Here is a 10,021-nt window from a genome sequence, read left to right on the forward strand (position 1 = left end):
AATATAGTCCATTTGCTTGGTAAATCCCAACCACAGTTTTAGAATCATCCTGCTGCTCTATTCTCAGCTCCTAGATACTGAAAACACACACACACACACACACACACACACACACACACACACACACACACACACACCCCTTTCTGATTCTCAGGTGTGGCCCTGTATGTCTGTATGGATAAATAATGCAATACTGAATAGGAAGGGAGCACTGTGCTCTGATAATACAGCTGCTAATAAGAGTGTCATTGTACATGCTGTCCTCTTCATACACGTATAGCTTCTAGACAATACACGAACAGGCTGTTTTTATGAAAAGGCATTTAGTTAGAGGGTATGAGTTTACATCTCTCTATTATCCTAAACTTTATCTAATAGAGCTGTGATCAAACAGAAAGCACACAGACAAAAAAGCTGAGAGCATGAGGGCAGGATCCCAGCCCTGCTACTCACGTGTTATCTAGGTTGCCACTTAGCCTCATTCTCATACTTTTTTAAATCTGTAAACCATGGGTAATCAGACTGGTCACCTGCCTAAGTCCTGAGGGTCTAAGTGCCATAGGCACTATGGTGACAGGCACCATAGAAATGCATCAGTAAATAGACATGGGTAGGCTGCTATTGTCTACGTGTTGGCTGAAAGAACGGGTAATTGTGGTTGAATAGTTAGAGGGGCATGTTGCTCACGGTGGATCTGTTTTCTCTGGAAGTTACCTGTGTTGGATCTCTTGATAAATTAAAGAGATGTTGTGTTGTGATTCTTCAGAATAAGTTGCTATCTGATATGTTTCTTTGTATTTATCTAGCATTTTGAGGATGGGCATTCCATTCTGGGACAGGTAAATCTTCTGAATGTCTGAGTATTCTTCGGCAGAGAAGGGAGGGAACAAATATCTGTTAAGTGCCTACTATGTGCCAGGCATTTTATAAATATTTCATTTGATCCTCACCACAACCCCAGGAGCTGTTATCCTCATTTTGCAGTTGAGGAAACTGCATATAGGGGTTAAGTGACTTGCCCAGCTAGTATCTGAGGCAGAATTTGAACTCAGATCTTCCTGACTATAGGCCCACCATCCTATCCACTGCACCACCTATTTGACAGCATATTTTAGCATATGGGAATTGGTACGAAAGGGAAAAACAATCACTTAGCCTCATCATCAACATTTGGAGAAAGTGGAAAGAGCCCTAATTTTGTGATGAGAGGACCTGATTTCAAAGGCCTGCTCTTTTTCTCTACCATTTACTAGATTGTGACCTTGGGGAAGTCATGTCATCTCTATGAACCTCAGTCTTCTCATCTGTAAAATGAAGGACTTGAACTGTGTAGTATTTAGGCTTCCTTCCAGTTCTACATCTACGATTCTCTGATCATCCTCATCCTCCCAAGAAACTGTTCTAGAAAAGAAACAGCTAATGTCATAAGGTCATAGGTGACCTTATGCTGAAAAAACTGAAATGCTGAAAAAAAAACCTCAGGTTTCCCCTAAATCCAACTACCTCATTTTACAGATGAGGAAATTGAGGCCCAAGAGAAATGAAGTGACTTGCCCAAGGTCATACATCTTGTAAATGGCAGAACTGGTATTTGAACCTGGCTCCTTCAAATCTTTTTTACATATGTCACACTCCTTTTCAAACCAAAGGGAGGGGGGGTCTGATTTTCTTTTCCTGTTTTCTAACTTTTGTTGTTATTGTTGTTTTAAATTTGTAAAGGCCCTCCTCAGGTTCTAGGGCAAATCTAGCTAACACCTCCCTACCCATTATCCCTTGGCCCAGGCCTGAGGAACATGTGTTCCCTTACCTAACCCTAGCAGAAATGTAGGATATGTCTTTTCTTCTAAGTTTACCTGAGAGAAGAGTGGGAGAATTGTGTGTGTGTGTTTTTTAAATATACTTTATTAAGAAACAAATATTTTGAAAAATACAAAGAGAGCCCAGGATCCTGAGCCAATTCTAAATTATACAGTTTAGATAGACTGACATGGCTTAGGGAGCACTTGGCCTCCCATTTCTTTTTTTTGATTCAGTCTTTCTTAGGGAACCCTGGCCCAAAGTTTTAATTTTAGATCTTAGGTATTTATTCCTCCCAAGTTTTCCTTGTGGTCTCCCTTCCTTCCCTGGAAAGGTTTGAATGGAAACCCTTGGCAATAGCCCCTAACACAATAAGACAATAGTCTGTTAAGCACCAGAGGAAAAATAAAAATCCACAACATACTTGGCCATGTGAAAGCAACACCCCCTGGCCAGATCTTTTGGGTCCCTAAACGCTTAACTGGGAGCGTTATTCCTTTTATGAAAGAGAGGAGAAGGACTATTACCCACACAGAACAACATTCAAATAGAAGCACAAAATCTCACATGTGACCTGGTGGACATCTAGTCCAACCCACGCAATCCCCTCCTATGTCTGTAATAAGCATTTACCCAGCATCCTCTTGAAGACCTCCATGATGGGAAAATCATTACTTCCTGAAGCAAATCTATGCCACATTTGGACATATTTAATTACTAAGAAATTTTTGTTAAATCAAGCTAAAATTTGCATCTCTACAGTTAGAACACATTGCTTCAAGTTCTGATTTCCATGAGTTAACAGTTATCATAGGAACCTCTGACAGCAGTTATTATAGTAACCCTGACCCAAAGCCCATTGATAGGTGACTCTCTCTTTTGGTGGAGATGAAGGCCCTGCCTTATATGAAGGGCAGGGTAGTGTGGGAGAGAGATAGAGAGCTTCAGTTCTCAACAGTCCCCCCCTTTGGGGGTGATCAAGCTTCAGGTTTTCTTTGAATGTTGTCAGTTTCTTGCTTCAAAAGAGAAGATGGAAGAGACTGACTCCATGTTGTTGAAGGAAAAGTCCCTGGGAAGACATGAAAGGAGTGGGTGGTCTCTTGTTCCCAGTCTGCTTCCCTGGAGACTTTGGGGAGTTTCCCCTTGGGTGAGATCCAGATCACTGTCTTGGTTGAGTTGAATTATCTTGTTCCCCATGGGACAGCTCCTTCCCTCTGCATTGCCTCACATATATTATCTTATGTGTACCTTCTCTGATCTCTGTTTTGCTATGATTTGGATTATTATTATTATTATTTTTGCTATTCTGTATGTGTATTTACTGTGGAACTGTTATTAGGTGAGGAAGTGATCAAGCCTGGGGTCCTCCTTCACCCCAAAATAACAAAACAATCAGAAGTTAGATGGAAGCCAATCATACCCCCTAGAAGAACAATATTTAAAGGAACACTTCGATATACCTCTAGCCCACTAGCCCCTTTCTCTGAGGAGAACAGAGTAGTGGCCTCTGGCCCCAACCTCCTGCTTCCACTTGGAGAAGGGTGGGGGAAGAAGAGTCAAAGTCTACTCTGCTTTCCTTCCAGCCACACAAGGACAGCCCCTCACCACTCTTGGTCTTACCTACAGCACTTTCCTTACATTGTATACTGCTCTTTTTTTTTGTTTGTTTTTAAAGCCCTTCATAACCTGGTCCCTTCCTAGTTTTCCAACTTACTCACACTTTACTCACTCCATGTACTCTCCTGTTCAGTAACACTAGCCTCCTTGTTCCTCACACACAACACTCCATGTCCCATCTCCAGGCATTTGCACCGTCTGTCCCCCATACCTGGAACTCCCTCAGTTTTCCTCCTCAATTTCCTTCTCCTGGCTTCCTACCGGCAGCTGGTGGTACAATGGATAAAGCACTGCCCCTGAAGTCAGGAAGATCTGAATTCAGATCAGGCCTCAGATGCTTAATAGCTGTGTGATCCTGGACAAGTCACCTACCCTCTGTTTGCCTCAGTTTCCTTAACTGTAAGATGGGGATAATAACAGCACCTACCCTCCAGGATTGTGGTGAGGATTAAATGAGATAATACTTATAAATCACCTAGCACAGAGCCTGGAACAAAATAGGCGCTATGCAAATGCTTATTCCCTTCCTCCATTTCCCAAATTCCTTCAAGTTCCAGCTAAAATCTAATCTTTTACAAGAAACCTTTTCTGTTCTTCCATAATGCTAGTGTCTTCTCTCTGATTATTTCCAATTTATCTTGCATACAAGATAAATTGTTTGGATGTAGTTGTTTGTATGTTGTTTCCCCTGTTAGACTTTGAGCTCCCTGAGACTGTTTAGTTGTTTCAGTCATGTTTGACTCTTCCTGACCCCATTAGAGATTTTCTTGGCAAAGATACTGGAGTGTTTGCCTTTTTTTTTTTTTTGGCACGGCAATGGAGTGAAGTGACTTGCCCAGGGTCACACAGCTAGTGTCAAGTGTCTGAGACCACATTTGAACTCAGGAAGATGATTATTCTTGACTCCAGGCCTGGCACTCCATCCACTGTGACCCTTAGCTGCTCTTTACCTATCATTAGAAGACTCTAAAACTTTCCTTTTTTCCTCCAATGTGACAACATTCACTTAATCCTACAATGTTTTTCTCATTCACCACGATTTTTTAGACATCACCAACAATGGTTCAACAATCATAACCTCTAGTTCTTTTAGTGCTCTGGGATACCAGTGATCTGTATTCTCTGTACAGACTCGTCTTGGTGTCTTAAGCTTATTGAGAAGACGATTAGGTGCTCTCTTAAAATATCCTACTTTTCTTGGATTTCAACTCTATTTGGCATTTATAGCTCTTTAAAACCTGACCCTGTGCTATCTTTCCAGTCTTCTTGTACTTTAGATCCTTCCACAAATTGCTATCCAGTCATAGTGGCCTCCTTGTTCATGACATTCCATTTTCCATATTCATGCCTTTGCATATTCTCTCACTTTCCCTGGAATATTCTCCCCTCTGCATCTCTAATTCTTAGTTTCCCTAGCTTGTTTCAAGATTTGGCTCACATCTCAGCTAGGTAGTGCCATAGATAGAGCGCTGTGCCTGGTGTCAGAAAGACTTGAGTTCAAATCTGACCTCAGATCTTAACTGTGTGATCCTGGACAAGTCACTTAAACTTTGCCTCAGTTTTCTCAGCTTAATGGAGATAATAATAGTACCTACCTCACGTATGAAGATCAAATGAGATAATATTTGTAAAGTACTTAGCACAATGCCTGGCACATAGTAAATGCTGAATAAATGTTGTTTCCAAGTTGTGGTACATGATGGAATACTATTGTGCTATAAAAAATAAGGAACAGAATAGTTTCAGAAAAACCTGGAAAGACCTACGTGAACAAAGTGAAATAAGCAGAATCAGGTGAACCATATATACAGTAACAGTAATACCGTATGATGATTAGCTATGAATAATAACAGCACCTACCCTCCAGGGTTGTGGTGAGGATTAAATGAGATAATACTTATAAATCACCTAGCACAGAGCCTGGAACAAAATAGGCGCTATGCAAATGCTTATTCCCTTCCTCCATTTCCCAAATTCCTTCAAGTTCCAGCTAAAATCTAACTTTTTACAAGAAACCTTTTCTGTTCTTCCATAATGCTAGTGTCTATTGACTATTCTCAGCAATACAGTGGTCCAAGACAATTCTGAAGGACTTATAATGAAAAGTACTATCTACCTCCAGAAAAAAAGAAAAACTGATGAAATCTGAATGCAGATCAAAGCATACTATTTTTCACTTTATTTTCCTTGGAGGTTTTTTTTTGTTTGTTTGTGTTCTCTTTTGCAACAAGGCTAATGTGGAAATGTTTTGCAAGACTGCACACGTATAATCTATATCAGATTGCTTGCCTTCTCAAGGAGGGGGAGAATTGGGAGGAGGGAGAGAATTTAGAACTCAAAATTTTTTAAAATGGAAATTAAAAATTATTTGCATGTAACTAAGAAAAATAAAAATAAACATTGTACCAAAAAAAATGCATGTTCCATTCCTTCCCACATTCTACAGGCTACTAATTTTTTCCTCATTCCTCCGGCTACTAATACCTTTCCCTTCTGTTACCTTCAATCTACTGTGTCCATATGAACTTAATTATTTATATATCATTTTCCTTATTAGAATGTGAGCTCCTTGAGGCCAGGGACCTTGGGGTTTTTTTTCCTTTACATTGTCAGAGCTTAGCACAGTATCGGACACATAGTAAATACTTAATAAATACTTGTTGACTTGACTTTTGTGCATCAGAATTTCATTCTCAAGAGCTACCTATCTCCAGTAGAATTTTGGACATGGCATCCTGTCTCTCCTTTCTCTACATTTTATGAAATCTGCTTTCCTCAAATCTAGGCTTCATGTCAGACCATATTCAGCTTTTCCTGCTTTGACTAAAATGAACTCTGTGATGGCATGGTCACTTCCTCTCCATCATTTCCACTTCAGCAACCTAATTCTCTTTATGGGTCAGAATGATGTTCATAATGGCAGTTTGTCTCATTGCTTTCTCAATATTTTAAAGAAGACTTACAGCTTCTTGAAGGGATTTCTCTTTTCTTGTCTTTATAACAATCCTGTAAAGTTGGGTAATAGCATCATGGCCATCATGGTACGGTAGAATCCAAGGACCTGTGTTCAAATCCTGCTTGCTACTCTGTGACCTTGGAAACATCATGAAATCTCCCTATAAAATGAAGGGGTTAGACTAGACGGGCTTCTGAGGCACATTCAAGCTCCAGACCTGTGATCTGCATTTGACAGGTAAGAAGGACATCCCTACCTTCAACTTCCCTTCCTCAAAACCTCAGGATTTCTCTCTATCTTTACTGACACTCTCTTCCTTCCCTTTAGGATCAGTGCAAGGTTGGGGGTGGGTAATCTCAGTCTTAGACATAAGGTAAATACCCTCTACTTTTAATGCTAACCTTAATCAGGACCTTGCTCCGCTGATTATTCTTCCTTCCCCCTCCATCCTCCATCATCATCATTTTTACTTTTTGCTATCTAATTTAGAGGTCCCAAGGCGCTCCTGAATCTGGAGTGGGAGGACCAGGAGGAGAGAGGAAGGAAGCATTGCTCAGGCATCCGCTCCAGTGCATCTTGCACTTCCCAGTCTCCAGCCTGGCTGTGTGCTCAGCACAGATGCAGGCAGTGTTGGGGGATCATTTAGATCTCATTGGAAGGCCTGCAATGAAAAGAGAGAAAAATGAGTAGTAATCATAGCCAGGTGCTCCTGAGGACCCAAGGATTCTCCTAAAACTCAAATATAGCTAGCCAAGTGACACTGGAGAAGAAACAAGCACACACACACACACACACACACACACACACACACAAACTCCACTGTCTGTCATTTAAAGTCCAAATGGTATTCACAAATAGGCTTGCTCATAGGAAAGGTTTTGAAAACCTAGATGAGTCATGGCATTAGTAGACTGTTTAATCAGTGTTTGTTGAATTGAATGGGAAAATGCTAAACTAAATTATGAATTTGATCAAAATGTTCCTTATCTATGTATACATTCAGGAAAAATCTAAGCAAAATTATGAAGAAGGCCTGGTTTGTTGTTCATGCTCCCCTTCCTTACAGTTATACCCCCTCCCCACCCCTCTGGTAGCTTCTATTATAACACACACACACACACACACACACACACACACACACACACACACACCTCTTGTGCTCATGCTTTTCCCAATGCAGTCACTGCCAAAAGTCATCTAACAAAATAATTCACAGGGAGGACACAATATGTTAACTGCTTCCAGGGGAATTTGCTTTCTAATCATGAGGAGTGGGAAAAAAGGGCTAAGGAAATGGCTAGTTAAATAGTGGAATTTCAGACACCATAGTATGTGGATGAAGGAGATTGGTTGTAAGAGGCTTTTCCTCGGGTCGGTCAAATCATACCACACAGAAGACTATTATTCCACTTACAGGAAGCAGTTACTGAGTGCCCCCTACGTGCCAGGCACTCTGCCAAGGCACTGGGGATTAAAAGACAAAAATTGAAGTCGCTTCCCTCAAGGAGCTTACATTCTAATAAGGAGAGAGCATGTTCATAATTAAGTAAATACACACTATATATAGGATCGATACAAATTAATCTGATTGAGGGAGAGAGGAAGTACTAACAATTGGGGAAAGGCCTCTTGTAGGAGACAGCATGAGAACTTAGCCTGGAAGGGAACTGGGCGTTCCCAGAGGAAATGAGGAAGGAGAGCATTTCAGGCAGGGGGAGCAACCTACGCAAAGGCAAGGCGGTGGGGAAATGGAGCATATGATTAACAGCAAGCCGGCTGATTTGGCCAGAACATAAGGTGTGTGATCAGCCTGGGAAGAGAGGCTGGAGCCTGACTGCAAGGGCTTTAAACAGAAGAGTTTATATTTTATCCTGGATGTAATTGGTATCAGTTTAGTAGCTGTGTGGAAGAAGGATGGGAGAAAGAAGAGCCTGGATGAAGGGAGACTAATGAGAAAGGTGTTAGAATAGTTATTTATTATTATTAGTCATTATTATTTTATTGTTAATAGTCACATATGGCAGCTAGGTGGCACAGTGAATAGAGCACTGGACTTGGAATCAGGAAGACTCAATCTTTCTAAGTTCAAATCTGGCCTCAAACACTTACTGGCTATGTGACCCTCGGCAAGTCACTTAGCCCTGGCTGACTCAGTTTCCTCATCTGCAAAATGAGCCTAGAGAAGGAAATGGCAAACCAGTCTAATACCTTTGCCAAGAAAACCCCAAATGGGGTCATGAAGAGTTGGACACAACTGAAACAACTGAACAACAGTCATACATATTATATAATAGCCAGCATATTATTAATAGTTATATATTATATATAATAGGCAGTATAGTATTAATAATCATATAACATACTAATATATTATTAACAGCCATATATTATTATATATAAAACTAGTCAGTTAGCCATATATTATATATTATTATATAATACATCATAATATTATATAATATGTAACATATTATATATTACTGAATATATTATATAACATGCATAGCACATAATAGTCAATATATTCTTAATAATCATACATTATATATTATATTTATTATAGAACATACAACAATATTATATGTTATTGTATATATTATATACAATGTTTATATAAAATTTATGACATATCGTGTTTATATATTATGTAATAGCCAACATATATTATATAATGGTCCATGTGTTATATTAACATATTATTATATATTATTATAATAGTCAATATACTATTAATAGCCACATAGTATATATTATATAATAATCACAATATTATTAATAGTCATTATGATAATATTATATGTAATAGTCACCATATTGTTAATAGTCATATACTATAATATAATAGTCAACAGTCATTATTAGTCATATATTATTATATATTAATATATTATTAATAGTCATATCTAGGATAGACCCTAATTAAGGCATTTATTAAGTACTTACAATGTGTCAGGCACTGCTCTAAGCACCGAGATACAAAGACAAAAACAAAGCAGTCCCTGCTCAATAGAAGCTTATATTCCAGTGGGGAGACAACATGTATATGTACAAATATATGCATGATACATAAAGTATAGATACAAGGTAACCTTAGAGGCGAAGGCACTAATAGAGGAACCAGGAAAAGGCCACCTACAGAAAGTGGCAACTGAGATGAGTCTTGAAGGAAGCTCAGGATTCTAAGAGGTACAGGTGAGGAGGAACCAGGCAGTACAAAGACACAGAGATGGGAAATGGGAGCATCATGTGTAGAGAATAGCAAGTAGACCAGCATGGCTGAATCTTAGAGGTCAGTAATGTAAAAAAAAAACAAACAACAACCACAAAACACTAGAAAGATAGGAAGCGGCTGGGATTAGCAGACTTATTAATAGCAAACATAGGAGTTTATAATGGACCCTAGAGGTAATAGGGAGCCACTGGTGTTTATTGAATAGGAAGATGATGTGGTCAGATCTGTGCTTTAGGAAAATTACTTTAACACCTATGTGGAGGGTGGAATGGGTGAGATTTGAGTCAGGGAAACCAATTTAGAAGGTTATCACAATAGTCCAGGTGAAAGAGGGTAAGAGTCTCAACCAGGGTGATGTTCATGTGAGCAGAGAGAAGGGTGCTTAAGCAAGAGATGTGGGTATTGAAACAATAATATTT

This window comes from Phascolarctos cinereus, unplaced genomic scaffold, assembly GCF_003287225.1.
Source record: "Phascolarctos cinereus isolate Bilbo 61053 unplaced genomic scaffold, phaCin_HiC Scaffold_4;HRSCAF=312, whole genome shotgun sequence".
Classification (NCBI taxonomy): Eukaryota; Metazoa; Chordata; class Mammalia; order Diprotodontia; family Phascolarctidae; genus Phascolarctos; species Phascolarctos cinereus.